This window comes from Rhynchophorus ferrugineus, unplaced genomic scaffold (assembly GCF_030347505.1).
Source record: "Rhynchophorus ferrugineus isolate W39M unplaced genomic scaffold, kcgeb_rfMv2 rfM1, whole genome shotgun sequence".
Classification (NCBI taxonomy): Eukaryota; Metazoa; Arthropoda; class Insecta; order Coleoptera; family Curculionidae; genus Rhynchophorus; species Rhynchophorus ferrugineus.
The window spans coordinates 17,842,357-17,861,025 of NW_027472580.1; the positions used below are offsets into that span (position 1 = coordinate 17,842,357).

An 18,669-nucleotide genomic window follows, 5' to 3' on the forward strand; every position below is an offset into this window, starting at 1 on the left:
AGTCATCCGAGTGGACTGCATGCGATGAACACGCTCCAAAGCGTGGGAAAACGCAACAGTGGGTTGACAAGGTTATGGCGTCTGTATTTTGGGGTGCGCATGAAATAATTTTCATTGACTACCTTGAAAAAGAAAGGACCATCAACAGCGACTATTACATAGCGTTATGAAGGTCGAAATCGCCGAAAAACGGCCGCATTTGAAGGAAAAGTAAGTGCTGCTTCACTAAGACTATGCACCGTGTCACAAGTCAGTGAAAACGATGACAAAAATCCAAGAATTGGGCTTTGAATTGCTTTCTCATCTACCGTATTCTCCAGATCTGGCGTACAGCGATTATTTCTTGTTCTCAATTGAAATCTCAAAAGAAATTTTCGTCGAATGAAGAGGTGATCGCGGAAACTGAGGCCTATTTTGAAGCAAAGGACAAGTCGTACTACAAAAATTGTATTGAAAAGTTGGAGGGTCGCTGTAATAAATGTATCACCCTTGAAGGGAATTATGTTGAATAAAAAAACTAATTTTGCCAAAAAATGTGTTTTACTATGGTAGGCTGGGGACTTTTCAATTGACCCGTTATGAGCTGTGACTTATCTGAGTAGCGCTTCACTTTTTAAAAGGATTCCAAAAAAAAGGTCGATTCCTGGATAGCCTTTTTGTTTTGGTTCTGGCCTCAAACTAAACTGTGGAATGCATGACGCATACCTGGTCGCGGAGACTTGACCTGGAGTGACAAGTTGGACCGGGTTATGTGGGACTGCCTTTGGGCTTACCAATATTCTAAACCGAAACCGCCTCATAGTTGACCCCTGTGGATTGCTACTGCTATTGCATTAAATTTGGGAATATGGCACCTGCTGATCGGGCAGCCGTTATTGGGCACGATGACCCGGCGATTGTACTGATTCGCGAACTTGAGTTAACACAAGACTGGATACTGTCGTATGGGGGCAAAAGTTATGACTTCAGCGACGATGAGGTCGTTTCAGCCTGGGGAAGGGGGGGAGGTTAACGATGACGCGGTGCTAAGCTCCCAGCATCTCGACCAGCTCGTGAACAAGCGCGTTTTCAGAAGAACTTGAGCTGAGTTGTTGTTTGTGGAATGATTGAGATATGAAGTGCTTGATTTCTGGAGTGTCAGTTTCCCTATGAATTTGATTATTTCTGACAAACCATGGAGCGTTTAAGATTTTCCTGAATAGCTTATTTTGGAAAACTTGAAGCCGTTTCACCTGATTGGGTGTAACAAACTTGATGTAGACATTAGATCCGTAGAGGAGTACGGACCGAATTAACATCTTGTAAAATAAACATTTGTTTGTTGTTTACAACCATACTTTTTACAATGGCATGTCAAAATAATATGTCTTGTGAATCATTTTTCGACGGTACGTGTAATGTTCTTTCCCTAAAAAGCAATGCTTATTGCTAATATAATATATACCGTCTAAGCGCTTTTAAAAGTATATCAAATTATTGTAAGTATGACCGGTAATATAATAAACAAAGTTATGATAAGGAAGAAAATACGAATAATATAGAAATTCAACTCATTTGAAGTTTATGGTAAGAATATAACATCAAATTCTTATGTTTGTATGGCTTTGGTATTTTATTTATAGATTTTATTTATAGATTATTAGAAGAGATTTCAAACTTTTACAATTCTGTAACGATTTCAAATTAATCCAAAATCAATCACCAGAAGATATATTCAGCCCCAAGAGAGAAAAGAAGGTATATGCGTAAATTTTACTATGAGGTAGACATAATTAAACCTTAAATTAAGCATATTACCTTTGTTTGGTTGCATAAAATGTATAAATGGAGTTATCAGGCAAATCATCTGTCAATGATAGAGACATGATATATATAAAGAGGTATGAACTTGTATTTACAGCATGATGTATTTCGTGTATATTCATTCGATTATTCTAGAAATTGTATTACTATTTTGACGGTGACATATTTGTTAACTGTATTTAAATTATTTCAGACACAACGGCTAAGTAGTATGAAAAAATAAAAGCTGGTAAGTGCAAGATGATTTGGATGGAAAAGCCACAGTCCTTATAAGAGGATATGATGCTAGTATCTTTTCAAATTATAAAGTTAAAAGTAAACTTGCTAACAAGCACATTTGAGACATATCTTGGAAAAAATTAAGGAGAAACCAGTGAGATATCTTCTGCCTAAAGAATAACACAGGCAAGTGATTTTTCTCTAAAATTACTGTGTTTAATGAGTTTTACTTTATATTTTAGGTCGAAGATAAGGTAGTCTTTTTGGAAAGAAGCTGAGAAGCGATTGTTGAGTATAGTGCGTTTAATAGATGGTTACTTTTACATGTTGATGAGTTCGTCATATTTTAAAATATTTGCATTCTTCTATGAATTAAAGAGAATTAGTAGTAATATGACATTAATGTATTTTTTCAATTGCTATTTCTAGTATTTGCACAACTTTCATGTATTCTATGAACAATATAAGATCGATTTTTTCGAAAAATAATATTCCAACTACCCTTGGTAAACTTAATATTTTTATGCTGTTAATATTTATTTTATATGAGATTACTTTAAACGTCGTTTCTGTCATTATTTGCGAAATATGTTTTCCATATTATTTGACAAGTTTTGTACTATGGAGAGTATCAATAAATGCAATTAAGTTCCTGCAAGTAAAATATAAATATATTAATTTTTCGTGTATTTTTTATGAGGTTATATAATTATATGCATTATTATTAATTATTAATAAATATTAAACACATATTTATCATTCAAAAACATCTTTATATATCGACATATCGATATTTTTTTCAGAATAGATTAAATACGATTTTTAAAGAAAAGTTTAGCGAATTATGGTAGTTAATTTTAAATGTTTATCAAAAATATCGTTACTTTTTAAGAGATGTTGAAAATATATATCTTTTTAGGCTAATATTTCACTATTTTAATTTTGTTTTTAATATCGATATATATATATTTTTTAAATATCGATATTTTTTATACATATGGTAAAAAAATATCGATATTTGTTCCTCCGATGTATCGATATATCGATATTTTTTTAAATATCGATATATAGAAATATTGATATTTTTTTCGGTGGCTAACACCTCTACTTTATAGCAATAATTAAATTGCAAGGAAAAACAGGGTTATATCCTCGAAACCAAATGTGTCATTCTTAATCCCGCCAATTTTTCCCACGTTCGCTCAAATTTATTGGCCAAGCGCTAAAAGTCATGCGGCGAACACTGGAACTAAGTAAAGTGCTCACAACGACTTTAAACCAATTCTGAAACCTGGTTGGCATGAATGTTCCCCGAATTCAGTTCTTCTGATGCGAATTTTCAATTTTCTCACGAAATTCGCCCCGAATGCTCAGGTCTCTACCCACCATAATACCACAGTAACGAACATTCCTGATCTTTTACTACTATAAGTTATAAGTTCCAGCGTCAATAAATCCAGCGGGCGTACGACGTTGTTTGGTTACGTGTTACTTGTGGCCGGTAGTGTACGCGTAGCACCGTGAGGCGACGCGGAGAATGCGGCCGGTACCGCGCGAAACGAATGGCCTGCCGAGTACCAATAACTGAAATAAATCGGGGCCCGTGTAATTTTCTCGGTGCCCCGCACAAGACAAATCTGAGCCCGGCACCGGACGACACTTGAAAAATGATGTTGACATTAAGTCGATTGCCGCGAAGGCCCCCTCGGCCTGTCGCTTATTTATATTAAGTTATTATCGCGGCCTGATTTATTAATGATATTGTAATTTACACCTCTCTATTCGGGGTGATTGATGGTACGGGTCGACGGGCGGGCGGTAGGAGCGAGGGGGGTGGGCGAACGCGCCTAATCCGATTAGTAGCGTGTAGAAAGGTACAAGGGATGGTTTGAAAGTGGTGCTCGTTTATCATTTTTAGGTTCCTTTGTCAAAAACAACCCTAATAGAAACTATTTATTGTAGCTATTTAGCGAATTAACACCAATAAGCTATTTGTTTTTATCCTAATTTTCTATTGTTTTAAAATGGTATTTATTCTATTTTAGGGTATGTTATATGGCTCGGTGAATAGAGGTAAAACGAAATGAAAAAGGGGTGTTTACGTTATGTGACCGTTATTTATTGACGATTTAAAATATTAAGTAAATACAAATAAATGAAAGGTATCGGCGCTGGGTTTACCTGTTGACGGGGCTTTGGTAGTCAGGTACTGACTGGATGATCGAAAGTACCCTTCAATAACATCCCAGATAAACGTCTCGGGGTTGCCAGATAATCGTTATCATTTCATAGTTGGCGCTGCTAGCACCCCGTCCGTGTTCAACATCTGGGATTATATTTTTGGCTATTTTGTAGACAGTTATTCCACGATATAAAATTCGACATGCCTCAAGGTCGCTACAATACTCCCCTGCCAGAATTTTACATATAATTCATAACAAAAAATATATAAAAAATAAATATGCAGTATAGAAAGAGAACTATATATAGAAAGAGAATATATTGGAAATATTTGGATATGATAAAACAAAACTGATTTATACCGCTGACAAAACGAAATATACGGTACGGTGGTTCTGCGCTAGTACGGCTGTTGATATCTTTCGGTCCTACAGATACTGTCGTGGTGGTACTTGAACGTGGTCTATGAATGACGTTGAAAACAAAATATTTTTCGAACAGGGCTCCAGTAATCGACGCTGTGGAAGGTTCGATGGTTCGACGACGTGATAACTTATTTTCTTCGACGACGAGACGTTGGCAACTCTGGTACCACGGCGAAGACATGACGAGTCTTCGGTACCTAGCTTCTGGGGCTGCTCTGTGACTAATCCGTAGTCACATACGTTACGGTAATCGAGAGAAAACCAATAACGACGGTATCCGACCGAAGCTACCAAAAGCCTTTCAAATTAAAATGTCTGCCAATATGACTGCGATTGCGAACGAAGGAAGACATCATGATTTAATCATAATGCCGAAAGAAATGTCTAGTCGAGATGCTGATGATTAGATGGTGATGTCAAAAACTCTAGGAATTCAAAAGATTGTCAAAGAAATCAAATTTTGCAAAAAAATTTTTAAGAAAAACGGAAATAATGAAATTAAATTTAAGATTCAATGTTCCGGCACATAAATACAATGTAATGAGGAACAAATTTTTGAAATAATGTAATGTTGAAGGAACAAAAGTTAAATCGAAAAAGTATCCACGTAAAATACACCATGTTGCACGTACCCTCCATTCACGAGATCAAACCCAATTTTGCAAAATATCACGTCGGATCACCAATTTAGGGTATATGGCTCGGTGAATGGAGGTAAAACTAAATCAGACATTGGTGTTTACATTATGTGAGCGTTATTTATTGACGATATAAAATATTAAGGAAATACAAATAAATGAAAGTTATAGGCGTTAGGTTTACTTGTTGACGAGACTTGGGCAGTCGATGGTGGCAGGTCTAAACTGAACGCTGGTCAGATACTGGATGATCGAAAGTATCCTTCAATAACATCCCAGATAAAGGTCTCGGGGCTGCCAGATAGTCGTTATCATTTCATAGTTGGTGGTGCTAGCCCCCCGCACGTGTTAAATATTTGTGATTATATTCCTGGGTATTTTGTAGACAGTTATTCCACACTATGATAGTTTCTACACTATGATAGACACTTTGGACTTGTCATGAATATGTATGTCGCTGTTTTTAATATTCACTAAGTTTTACTTGTAACTTCACTGAACTAAATCAAATGGTCTCAGGAAATAGTCGCTGGGGGGCAGATCTGAAGAATACGGTGGATGTGTGGAAACAATTCGAAGCCCAAGTCTTGGATATTTGACACGGTGCTTTGTGTTGGTGAAGCAGCATTTTCTTTTTCTTCAAATGCGGCCGTTTTTCGGCGATTCCGTCCTTTAAGTGGTCCAATAACGCTATGTAATAGTTGCTGTTGATGGTCCTTCCTTTTTCAAGGTAGTTAATGAAAATTATTCCATGCACAACCCAAAATACAGACGCCATAATCTTGCCAGCCGACTGATGCGTTGTTTCGTTGTTTTTGGTCAAAAGTGAGCTCGCGCGGCACCAACTTTGAACAGAGCTTTCTCATACCCAAATATTCGTGAATGATATTGTCCATAGGTAAGAAAACCTATATTTTACCTTCGGCTATATAAGACCCCGAAATTCATGAACGTTTGTAAATGTTTGTCAGTATATACAGTATAAAATTTAGAACTAAAAGCGTAATTACATTTTTAGGTTATCTGCATTTTGATGCGGAAATCGAACATCTGCCAATTGAGTTGGAATACTTACTCATTAAATAATTGTGTTTAAGAAAAATGATTATACCATATATAATGATGTTGAAATGACCGTAAAATTAAATTATGACGTAATTAAGGAGAATGACGGATGATGGGCATGCAGAATGATTAAATTAAGTGAAGGTGCATGTGTAAAATAAGACCTGATGAGCATAATAAATAGCATACTTAAATGAGCGATGAAATTTGTATTTATTGTAAGTTATCTGCAGATCATTTTAATACATATTTTTGATAAAAATTATTGATTATTATTATAAAACTGTAATAAGAAAGTTTAGCTGTACAAGCATTCTGTATAAACTTTTGTAACTAAATATAAAATTATTATAAAAAAGATTCGTGGCTCAATTTCTTAGATTTTTAAGTAAATTGTAAATCATAATAAAAATTTCGCCCGAGCAGGGACTTGAACCCTGGACCCTTGGATTAAAAGTCCAATGCTCTACCGACTGAGCTACCCGGGCCGATGTTAACATTTTTTTCTAGCGAAAGTGGCTCAATTTTTTAGATTTGTAAGTTAATTGTAAATCATAATAAAAAATTTCGCCCGAGCAGGGACTTGAACCCTGGACCCTTGGATTAAAAGTCCAATGCTCTACCGACTGAGCTACCCGGGCCGATGTTAACATTTTTTTCTAGCAAAAGTGGGTTAATTTCTTAGATTTGTAAGTTAATTGTAAATCATAATAAAAAATTTCGCCCGAGCAGGGACTTGAACCCTGGACCCTTGGATTAAAAGTCCAATGCTCTACCGACTGAGCTACCCGGGCCGATGTCAATAATTTTGTTTGACGGAAGTGGCTCAATTTCTTAGATTTTCAAGTAAATTGTAAATCATAATAAAAATTTCGCCCGAGCAGGGACTTGAACCCTGGACCCTTGGATTAAAAGTCCAATGCTCTACCGACTGAGCTACCCGGGCCGATGTTAACATTTTTTTCTAGCGAAAGTGGCTCAATTTCTTAGATTTGTAAGTTAATTGTAAATCATAATAAAAAATTTCGCCCGAGCAGGGACTTGAACCCTGGACCCTTGGATTAAAAGTCCAATGCTCTACCGACTGAGCTACCCGGGCCGATGTTAACATTTTTTTCTAGCAAAAGTGGCTTAATTTCTTAGATTTGTAAGTTAATTGTAAATCATAATAAAAAATTTCGCCCGAGCAGGGACTTGAACCCTGGACCCTTGGATTAAAAGTCCAATGCTCTACCGACTGAGCTACCCGGGCCGATGTCAATAATTTTTTTTGACGGAAGTGGCTGAATTTCTTAGATTTTCAAGTAAATTGTAAATCATAATAAAAATTTCGCCCGAGCAGGGACTTGAACCCTGGACCCTTGGATTAAAAGTCCAATGCTCTACCGACTGAGCTACCCGGGCCGATGTTAACATTTTTTTCTAGCGAAAGTGGCTCAATTTCTCAGATTTGTAAGTTAATTGTAAATCATAATAAAAAATTTCGCCCGAGCAGGGACTTGAACCCTGGACCCTTGGATTAAAAGTCCAATGCTCTACCGACTGAGCTACCCGGGCCGATGTCAATAATTTTTTTTGACGGAAGTGGCTCAATTTCTTAGATTTTTAAGTAAATTGTAAATCATAATAAAATTTTCGCCCAAGCAGGGACTTGAACCCTGGACCCTTGGATTAAAAGTCCAATGCTCTACCGACTGAGCTACCCGGGCCGATGTTAACAATTTTTTCTAGCGAAAGTGGCTCAATTTCTTAGATTTGTAAGTAAATTATAAATCATAATAAAAAGCTCGAGCAGGGACTTGAACCATGGACCCTTGGATTAAAAGTCCAATATTCTACCGACAGAGTTACCCGGGTCGATGTTAACCATTTTTTTTTAACGAAAGTGGCTCAATTTCTTGGATTTGTAAGTTAATTGTAAATCATAATAAAAAATTTCGCCTGAGCAGGGACTTGAACCCTGGACCCTTGGATTAAAAAATTGAATCGAATCTGGAACTGTTAGATTAAGAAATTTTAGTGATTATTACTTAATTTTTAGATTTGTAAGTGTTTTTGAAAATTCAATGAAACAATAGAAATTGTCAAGGCCTTTTCCAAAATGAATAAAATACGAAAATAAATTATTAATTGCTTTTTTATCTTGTTCTTTGAGTCTTCATTCGACATTCGACACATTCATTGCGAATATCGATCTAGCCGTTCCGCCACTGACCAGTCTGTCAGTCCAGAGCTCCGTCTTCGTGGCTAATTCGATTTTGTTAATTACCAAGTTAGACAGTCGACTGGAGAGCGAAAAATAATTAAAACGTCAAAAGACAAAAGTCCGCCGCAATTACTGTCATTCTTGATTAACACCTGGCGTAATTGACTAAAAATAATGAGAAAAAGCCGTATTAAAATTGAAATTTAAATGGATTTCGCCACGGTATGGATTACTACGGAATGAGTTTTTTTCGCCGCGCGTCAAACAAATGCCGATCGGGACAGCGGTCGTTCGACGTCTTTACGTAATCGATGAGAGACGATTGTGCATTTGTTTCGAACGTATGGAAGGCTATAAGTAAACTTTAATATTTTTTGTTGACTTATTAAGTGCATCATGACTTCATTTGCTACTTAATTTATTTTATATAAAATATAGACTCCAATGGGCTTAATATTGGAAACATTATCAATTTTTTTTTATAATCTTTTAATAATTTCCATATCCCATAAACACGAATGCTGTTGGGATAGAAAACTACGAGCTTTGATGACGTAAAGTTTTTTTTGTTGTTGTAGGCGGATGAAGTCTTTTCCGACTATAAAACAGTACGGTGTTGATATAAATTGCACGGGGACAACATAAAGTGTATACAGTAATCCCCCGCTGCCGGCTTGGTTCGCGCAGTGGTAAAGGCGACAGGGCGGTCCACCTACTGTCACGATAGTCGCGGATTCGAATCCTGCTGGGGCATGGTTGTAAATTTATGTTTGTAATTGTTTAATATTTCTGATTGTTCTAGGCAAGAGTGTAAAATCCGACAAGGAAAATAATGATTCCAGTAACGCCAGTAAACAGGCTGGGTAAGACCGGATGTCTTCTGGGATGATTTCTGAGTTGGTTACTCGCCAGTCGGTAGGCTTAATGCCGAGGACCGTGGTTCGGAGCTCACGTTAAACTGTAGGTTCAGTCCAGATAAATTTAAATAAAGAAGAAAAAGCAATCACGCGTTATCCATACATGTGCAGATTTAGAGTAGAAAAGCATGTAATTTTGTTAGATTTATAGATGAATTTATTTGTTTATTTGTTGATGAAGAAAAATCTATGTATGTATGTACGTAAATGTAAAATGTATTTTTACTTATATTTTAGCTGTAAAAAAATATAAAATAACAAGAAACACATATAGTACGCAAGTTATGTGTACTTCTATACAGTACGTCGATTAAATTTAAGGTCACTGGATGTTCGGGCGTAATGGGAATAAACAGAAGTACTTTAAATAATGTTGTGTTTTTGAGTCCAAATACTGTTTAACACTAGGCAAAAAACAATTAGTAAACCAGTCTGTAAATAGCGCCATCGGTCTTTATTTTTATTTTTCAAGGGCCAAAAGGGTAAATAAGCATTGAGTTCATCATAAAATCACCTGAGGCGTTACAACAAAATAAGAGTTAATCGCTCCTTAGCTAGCTTACACCTGAAAAGAGGAACCGCGGATAAGCGATACCGCGGTTGGTGACACCGCGTTTAACAAGCGATTACTGTATATAAAATAATAAATAAAATAAAATGAATAACGCACATAAGGGCAACCAAAGGTATAAATAGTGTATATAGAATATAAAAATGGACATAAATTCAAGCTAATAAAGAGAACCATGATAAAAGTAGAGACTCCATTCAGACAGCACACTCTAGCACCCATACCGAAGTGGTAATGGTTATTTGGTCAGTGATACTTATGTCAGCATAAACTAGACTCTATGAACATTATTGATTTCTTGTAGAAATTCGAGGAGTCTGTCTGTATTTTCTCCTGTTAAGGCATTCCTAAAGTTTTGCAGCCCATACATAGCCACAATCTGGGTTAGTCCTAGACGATTACGAGATGACAATAAAAAGCCTATACATAGTGTTGACCGGCTAGAACTGCACATGCCCATTTGTTCTAATTTAACCTGAGAGTTTTCATAACTACGCATCCTTTTGTATATATGCCTTTTGAGTTGTGGTTAAAAGTCATTTTTAGATTAATTTTGTATTTACATTTTGTTAAGATAATATAATTAATTCATATGTAAAATTAGCGGCAGATAATACAAAAATAAGTGTATAAGGTATAAATTATTAGTAAAATATTATAATTTTATAACACTAATTTTGTTGATTGTTATGGAACAAAAGGTATATTTTTATGTTAAATAATATGGAAACAGAACTGATTTGTATAAGTTTTCTGTCTATTTGTTATTATACTTATATCTTTCTGATTTTACAGATATTTCAATAGATGAAAAAAGCTAAATGTTTAAATGAAGTGTCATGAATTTTCAGAATAATGTAAATATAATGTGTACTTAATAGAAAGTGGTTGGAATAAATTGATAACATAGGATTTGAAGCTTTGTGATTTATTGTTTCTTTCGGTTTATACAATTCCTCGGAGTAGATAAATAATGCCGAATTATTATATCATTTAACACATTTTATTGCAATAAATGTAATAAAATAGAGAAAACGTAATCTAAGCAATACACAGAGATATACAAAAAAACCAATACAAATAAAATATTAAAATGAAGAATTTTTTTTAAATATATTTTAAAGTCTACTTTTACCAACTATGGGTTTATCTGGACTGGACCTACAGTTTAACGTGGGCTCCGAACCACGGTCCTCAGCATTAAGCCTACCGACTGGCGAGTGACCACCTGTAGAAATCATCCCAGAAGACATCCGGTCTTACCCAGCCTGGTTACTGGCGTGACTGGGATCAATTTCCTTTTCGGATATTACACTCTTGACTGGGATAATCACAAATTTTAAACAATTACAAACATACATTTACGACCATGCCCCGGCAGGATTTGAACCCGCGGCCATCGCAACAGTAGGAGGAAAAATCAAGATTTGAATCAAAATAACTTAACTTATATTTTCCTTTCGAATTGCTTCTTTGTTAAAATCTCTTAAGAACCATCTCTAAGTTATTAACAATTTCGATTTGAGATTCTTGATTTACTCATTTCGAATCACTAGATATATTGTCTAATCTGTTATCGATTCCATTTTCCCATGCCAAATTCGGAAAGTTTGCTGCGTGTTGGGAAACACTCCAAGTCAAGTTGAATCTGAGTTAAGCGAGCGACATGATGTTGTTACAGGTCAATTGAAAAGTCCCCGGCCTACCATAGCAAAACACATTTTTTTGGCAAAATTAGTTTTTTTAAATCAACATAATTCCCTTCAAAGGCCACTGATTATTGCGGCCTTCCAACTTTTCGATACCATTTTGTGATACAGTGCATTATCTTGGTGAAGCAGCACTTTCTTTTTCTTCAAGTGCGGCCGTTTTCGGCAATTTCGTCCTTCAACCGGTCCAATAACGCTAAATAATGGTCGCTGTTGATCGTCCTTCCTTTTTCCAGGTAGTCAATGAAAATTATTCCATGTGCATCCCAAAGTACAGACATCATAACCTTGCCAGCCGACTGTTGCGTTTTCCCACGCTTTGGAGCGGGTTCATCGTGTGCAGTCCACTCGAATGACTGTCGATTGGACTTCGGAGTGAAATGATGGAGCGAAAACTCGGGTTTATTATGCTTGATCATCTTTAAACACTGCTCCGAATCATCAACTCGTCGTTGTTTTTACTCAAAAGTGAGGTAGCGCGGGACCCACTTTGCACAGAGCTTTCTCATACCCAATATTCGTGAATGATATGATGTACACGTTCATCTGATATCTTTAGAGTGTCTGATATTTCATTTAATTTCAATTTACGGTTATTCAAAATCATTTTGTGGATTTTTTTAATGTTTTCGTCGATAACAACCTTTTTTCGGCGTCCACTGCGTTCATTGTCTTCGGTGCTCATTTCACCACGTCTAAACTTAGCATATCAATCCTTGATGGTTGATTTTCCTGGGGCAGTGTCCGTACTCTCGGCATCAAGCCAAGTTTTTGTTTCAACTATTTTTTCGCTTCAAAAAGCAATATTTTATCAACGCGCGAAATTCCTTTTTATCCATTTTTTTCACAATAGCAAAAGTTGCTTCACTCAAAATGCTATAATTCACAAACTAATGATCCGACAGCTGTCAAATTTATGCATGAATCTTTTGAGGGTGAGGGTTAACTAAAAAACATATGGATTTAATTCTAGTAGCGCCATCTATGTGTCAAGTCTGTTACTTTTCAATTGACCTGTCATACGGCAGAGTAACTTCTCTGCTAGGTTTGAATAGTTTCTTGATTCATGTTCAACAAGTGCTAACGCCTTGTTTTAGTATTGGGGAATTACTAACGAATTTTTACGATTGGAATTAAAGGGATCTTGAGGTATGTTGTATTTTAAATTTTAAAATAACGGCCAACGAAATATTAAAATATCATCCCAAACGTAGAACACGTGCGGGGTACCAACAGGTACGGCTAACAAACGAAAATCGAGCCGGAGACATTGATCTTGGATATCACCAGAAGGTACTCTTGTTATTCAGTCCCTGGCCATCGTTCAGTTCAGAGCTACCACCACCGACATACAAGCGTTTCCTAGGTTATACAACATTCTTTTTCCCTTGTATTTTCATTGTTTTTTTATAATGTCAATAAATAACGGCCATATCATGTAACCATCACTGTTTTATATCGTGCTACCTCCATTTACCGAGCTATAACCACCAAAGAATATACCCATACAAGTTTCTCACAAAAAATTCTTTTTCATCTGCTTCAGTGGAAATCACGTGATCATACGTCGACCTAAATTATATTACACACAACACACGTGGACTACGTTCTCCAAATTTTGATATATTTGTTATTTACTGCAAACTTTTGTGAAAATTGCTGATTGGGAAACTCAAGTGTCCAACATACGTCTTAGTCGTTAAGATCGAAATTCTTTATAAACTACTTTTTTATAGGAATCGGTATAAAATGCAATGCTGAATGTATTGTTTATCACTTGCTTCACTAAATTGAACTTCTTGGTAGGTAAATCTGGCAATATTGCGCCCAATTCTTTCAAAACAACAAACAATTTTAAAGTTTATATTTGAAACAGTTTATATTAATTATGTAAAGGTTTTAAAGTTATTCTCGATTGAAAGTGTTAATTGCTTATGCGAAATGACGAAATTCCCATTACTTACTAGATTCTTTAATACTTGTTTAATTTTCTTTAATTCGTTAATCCTCTATAGCGGTAGAAGAGAGCTAGCTTTTAGTTTTGGAAGCATTTTTTGTGAAGACTAGTGTAACAGTTAAGATAAGATCTAGTAAAATTGAGTAACATTGATTAAAAATGAGTTCAAAATCCTTTCGAGACACGAATTGTTCAAAAACAATGAAATTGAGTTAAGGGCTGAAAAACGAATTTTATGTATTTAAAAATAGAGAAATGAAAATCATATGCCTTTTTCCGAACAGCATCACTAGTTTTGCTGATCAACAGTATAAAGAAAGCAACTTTAAATACAGAAATCTAAATAGAAATATAATATAATAGAAAGCTAATATATTCTAGATTTGTGACAAGACCCATTATACTATATATCTGTGTAATCTGTAACTTGACATAGTTATTCCCCTCTCTGGACGAGGTATAGAAGTTCTACAAAACATCGTTTTTGCTTGCTTTTGCAAAAGTTTTAACAACAGACTATTATATGTATAGCGACTTTGAGGCATGTCGAATTTTACATAGTGGAATAACGGTCTACAAAATACCCAGAAATACAATCCCAGATGTTGAACACGGGCGGGGTGCCAGCAGCGCCAACTAGAACCCGATAACGAATAGCTGGCAACCCCGAGACGTTTATCTGGAATGTTATTGAAGGTTATTTCCAATCATTCAGTACTCGACCATTGTTTGGTTTGGACGTGCCACCATCGACTGCCAAAGCCTCGTCACCAGGTAACACCGCTGCCAGCCGTTTTATCTATTTTGTATTTTCCACATTTTTATATTACTTTAATAAATAACGGTCACACAATATAAACACCACTGTTTCATTTCGTTTTACCTCCATTCACCGAGCCATGGAATTTACCCTAAATATGTTATTCTAAAATTCAATATTTTAATACATCTAAGTTCCTATGGATGCGAAAATTGAAAGAGTTTTAAATTAACTTTACTAAACTTGCAATATTTAGGTTTTTTATTTGATTTGAACTTTGAATTGTCTTATTTTCACGGCGACTAATTTGTCATGGTTATGCTGCCATAGCAACCGTTATTATGTTTATTGTCTTTAGAGAAAATTATAATTATTATTCCAATTTCATTTAAATAAAATTTAAGCTAAAGAAATAAAATTCTTTCTAAATTTTACTAAAGTTAAGCACTAAAGTTTTGGCATGTGTGTCAACACCTATAGTTAAGATTTTTTAAAGGTTTTCTGATAGTTTAGAACATCCAGTGTTAATTTTGCTTTCGAACATATATCTATTCAGCTTACGGATATTTGTATCCGTAAGTAAATTGAGTTGAAATTTGAATGGAGACATCTAAGTTTAGATAAAGACAGTTTGAAAACATAAAAATGGTTTCCTATCTGGGCTCACCAGCCATACAATATAAGTTTATGATGATCATGTAGTATATGATTCTTCTAGTATATATATCTTCTTATCTATATACTCGGGAAATACTCGGGTTGTATCAGTATAAATAAATATAAAGAATTAGATAAGGATAAAGCTTCATCCTTGTAACAGCAGCCAGAGAGTGAAAGAGAAACAGACTACAACTTAACCGTTCTCCAACTTCTTCGTGTTTCATTTGATGAAGCATAAGCTTTACTTTAATAGGACCTCGTCATCTCTTTCCATCAAGAGTCATATATTCTATACTTTTCACTGATCGATTTACCATTGATATGCGGCTAACGGTCAAAAAAATTTTTTTTCGAATTATTAACATTCCATTCTTGGCGCGATTAAAACAAAATTTAACATCCAACCTCTCTATGTATTACTGAAATAAATAGAAGTGAGATAATTTCATACAGAATGCTCTAGTATTATTTTTTTTATGTTCGGGATAATGTAATTATATGTATTTTTTGATAAATTATATTTTCTAATAATCAATATCACTCTTAAATAAAAGTAAACTAGTCGTTTTCTTTGACTTGTAAGTAAATTGTAATTATATGTTAATGTAAGCATATGTTAATAAAGCATTGAAATTTTGTTTTAGTTAAAAAAAATTCTCAATAAATTGTTAAATGTAATTTTAAAAAATCATGGGCTAGAATCTTGAAGACCCTTAGATTAAGTGTCCAAAGTTCCACTTACTAAGCTATCCAAAGTAGAACGATATTTTCCTTAACGCGGGTTTGAAATATTATTAGATTTGTATATAACTTGTAAATCATAATAAAAAGCGTTGTCAACGTATTTTTCCAACGGAAGTTGCTCAATGTCTTAGTTTTGTAAATAAATTGTAAATCATAATAAAAAGTTTCGCCCGAGCAGGGACTTGAACCCTGGACCCTTGGATTAAAAGTCCAATGCTCTACCGACTGAGCTACCCGGGCTGTTGTCAACGTATTTTTCTAACGGAAGTCGCTCAATGTCTTAGATTTGTAAGTAAATTGTAAATCATAATAAAAAGTTTCGCCCGAGCAGGGACTTGAACCCTGGACCCTTGGATTAAAAGTCCAATGCTCTACCGACTGAGCTACCCGGGCTGTGGTCAACGTATTTCTCTAACTGAAGTCGCTCAATGTCTTAGATTTGTAAGTAAATTGTAAATTATAATAAAAAGTTTCGCCCGAGCAGGGACTTGAACCCTGGACCCTTGGATTAAAAGTCCAATGCTCTACCGACTGAGCTACCCGGGCTGTTGTTAACGTATTTTTCTAACGGAAGTCGCTCAATGTCTTAGATTTGTAAGTAAATTGTAAATCATAATAAAAAGTTTCGCCCGAGCAGGGACTTGAACCCTGGACCCTTGGATTAAAAGTCCAATGCTCTACCGACTGAGCTACCCGGGCTAGCAGGTAGCCCGGTTTCTAATATAATTGGTTTTTTACATAACTTTTAAATTAAAAGTTTAATGTTGTGCCGATATAGTTACGTGCCATTATTATTATTATTACCGGTTATCAATTTTGGTACCGATGATTTTAATTCTATTATAACTGTTATAAAGTACGGGCCAAGTTTTTTAAATATTCCAGTAAATTATAAATCTAAAAATTGTGCTAAAATTTACGGGAATCATATTTGAGGTACAAATTAAGGCAACCGCTTTTCAGAAGATGACGCCAGCGGAAAACGGCGCACAAAATGGTAAACGCAAATTTGATATGTCAAGGCAAAACATTTGTCCATAATTACTCGTTATTACATTTAACAGACACAGCTTAATATAGATCAAAGTGAATAAACATGACTACTATTAAGCCATTTGTAGGAAGTATTGTTATAGGAAGTATTAGTGATAAACATGATAAGAAGTTTGAAGACGTGGAATTGAAGTCCATTTACGTGACGTGGAATTGAATTGTCCATTTACAGCAGGCTAAAGAACAAACTATTTCCCATCAATTAAAAGCTATGGGAATGAATAAGAAAGAAGTTCTTTCTAGCGTTGGGGACTATAGATATTTTATTGAGCTTTAAATTTTGCTTTTTGATATAAGTTTTGTATGCAATAATTGCGTGTTCTACTGCTAGGTTCTTAACTATAGTAACTGTGGGAGTGCTGCTAAATGCTTGAACTTCCCTGGAATATGAAAACATGTTAAATATAAGAGTGAATTTATGACAGACAATTGAAGCCATTACAAGTTGCTAAAACCGACTTAAATCCGAATTTATTACCGAATTGTAACATTTGTAAAGGATACATTGTAGCAGGTCGGATCCATCATACTCGCCAGATATAGCGTCTTTTAATTATCACGAGTTTAGATGCAGCTTCTAATAATGGATCAAAGATTAGATCGTTGCTAAACCAATATCCTTCTTTCGATACTGCAGCATTATGTGGTCAGAAATGTGGAAAAAAAATCATAGAAAATCATGGGAAATATTTTGAATAACATCGTTTATAAACTATATTTTTATAACAATGTTTTTCAAGAAATGCCTTCTTAAAGCGTAAACATTATCAGAGTACCACCTAATGTCCATATATTTGTTACAAATTATATATTAAGACTTCTCCCCCAAAAAAAAATGACGAAAAAATAAAATAACGTTAGTTATTTTTAATTATTTCATATCTTAGTAATTTAAAAAAAGTTCCTTCGAGCCGGATTTGAACCAGCGACCTATGGATGTCTACTAAGCATGAAACCACTACAGTCCACCGCTCTACCAACTGAGCTATCGAAGGTTGTATAATATTGTTGTTAGTTCACATAACCCACAAAGGTCTACTTTATTTAACTATTACTTTTCTGAATTTAGATCAATGACATTACTCTAACTGTAACTTATATCAGTAACATATTATTTAGGTGCATAAAACATTGTTTAAAGTAGTTATATATTAAAATACACTTTCAACTATATATAGTTTGTCAAATAATATTAATTAAAAACTAGTAAAAATGCAGAATACAACGGCCAGGCATGTAGTATCTAATATAAGGTAAAATAATTTGTAAATAACTCTTGTTTATTAACAAAATAGTTTATAGATTTTGGGTCAGCTGACCCGTGACAAGTACAAATGGTATCAGCCTTCGATAGCTCAGTTGGTAGAGCGGTGGACTCTAGTAGTGGTATTAATAAGTAGATATCCATAGGTCGCTGGTTCAAATCCGGCTCGAAGGAATTGTTTTTAAATTTGCTTTTAAAAATAATATAAATTATAGTGTCTAAAAATGTTATAATACATTTTATTTCTTAGAAGAGTTGTTTGAAAAATTATTAGTTTTTAGTGTAATAAAATATATAGATTACTTTTTAAACTCTATCAAATCAACAGAGTAAGTCATAATCTTACAACTGCGTTCTTAAACAATTTATTAAAGATTATGTTTATTTTATTTTTGAAAGAGTTACGTTTTAAATCATAACCGGAACTCCATTTTATTTCTTTCCGTCGAAAAATAATTAATTAATATAAATTTTTCTTATTATTATATTAAATCATT

At 34.7% G+C, this 18,669-nt stretch overlaps 14 non-coding genes across 14 annotated transcripts; all 14 read right to left on the reverse strand.

Moving 5' to 3' along the window:
• Positions 1-6,746: 6,746 nt before the first annotated feature.
• Positions 6,747-6,819, reverse strand: TRNAK-UUU (transfer RNA lysine (anticodon UUU)). Its single transcript has one exon. It is a non-coding gene; the product is annotated as a tRNA-Lys (tRNA).
• Positions 6,820-6,899: 80 nt separating this feature from the next.
• Positions 6,900-6,972, reverse strand: TRNAK-UUU (transfer RNA lysine (anticodon UUU)). Its single transcript has one exon. It is a non-coding gene; the product is annotated as a tRNA-Lys (tRNA).
• An 80-nt stretch (positions 6,973-7,052) lies between these two features.
• On the reverse strand, positions 7,053-7,125 carry TRNAK-UUU (transfer RNA lysine (anticodon UUU)). The gene has a single exon. It is a non-coding gene; the product is annotated as a tRNA-Lys (tRNA).
• A 79-nt stretch (positions 7,126-7,204) lies between these two features.
• Positions 7,205-7,277, reverse strand: TRNAK-UUU (transfer RNA lysine (anticodon UUU)). The gene has a single exon. It is a non-coding gene; the product is annotated as a tRNA-Lys (tRNA).
• An 80-nt stretch (positions 7,278-7,357) lies between these two features.
• Positions 7,358-7,430, reverse strand: TRNAK-UUU (transfer RNA lysine (anticodon UUU)). The gene has a single exon. It is a non-coding gene; the product is annotated as a tRNA-Lys (tRNA).
• An 80-nt stretch (positions 7,431-7,510) lies between these two features.
• TRNAK-UUU (transfer RNA lysine (anticodon UUU)) lies at positions 7,511-7,583 on the reverse strand. Its single transcript has one exon. It is a non-coding gene; the product is annotated as a tRNA-Lys (tRNA).
• A 79-nt stretch (positions 7,584-7,662) lies between these two features.
• On the reverse strand, positions 7,663-7,735 carry TRNAK-UUU (transfer RNA lysine (anticodon UUU)). The gene has a single exon. It is a non-coding gene; the product is annotated as a tRNA-Lys (tRNA).
• An 80-nt stretch (positions 7,736-7,815) lies between these two features.
• Positions 7,816-7,888, reverse strand: TRNAK-UUU (transfer RNA lysine (anticodon UUU)). Its single transcript has one exon. It is a non-coding gene; the product is annotated as a tRNA-Lys (tRNA).
• Positions 7,889-7,967: 79 nt separating this feature from the next.
• Positions 7,968-8,040, reverse strand: TRNAK-UUU (transfer RNA lysine (anticodon UUU)). The gene has a single exon. It is a non-coding gene; the product is annotated as a tRNA-Lys (tRNA).
• Positions 8,041-16,022: 7,982 nt separating this feature from the next.
• Positions 16,023-16,095, reverse strand: TRNAK-UUU (transfer RNA lysine (anticodon UUU)). The gene has a single exon. It is a non-coding gene; the product is annotated as a tRNA-Lys (tRNA).
• An 80-nt stretch (positions 16,096-16,175) lies between these two features.
• TRNAK-UUU (transfer RNA lysine (anticodon UUU)) lies at positions 16,176-16,248 on the reverse strand. Its single transcript has one exon. It is a non-coding gene; the product is annotated as a tRNA-Lys (tRNA).
• An 80-nt stretch (positions 16,249-16,328) lies between these two features.
• Positions 16,329-16,401, reverse strand: TRNAK-UUU (transfer RNA lysine (anticodon UUU)). Its single transcript has one exon. It is a non-coding gene; the product is annotated as a tRNA-Lys (tRNA).
• An 80-nt stretch (positions 16,402-16,481) lies between these two features.
• Positions 16,482-16,554, reverse strand: TRNAK-UUU (transfer RNA lysine (anticodon UUU)). The gene has a single exon. It is a non-coding gene; the product is annotated as a tRNA-Lys (tRNA).
• A 1,256-nt stretch (positions 16,555-17,810) lies between these two features.
• TRNAY-GUA (transfer RNA tyrosine (anticodon GUA)) lies at positions 17,811-17,903 on the reverse strand. Its single transcript has 2 exons — positions 17,867-17,903; positions 17,811-17,846 (listed from the first exon to the last, which is right to left on the reverse strand). It is a non-coding gene; the product is annotated as a tRNA-Tyr (tRNA).
• Between the last annotated feature and the right edge of the window lie 766 nt (positions 17,904-18,669).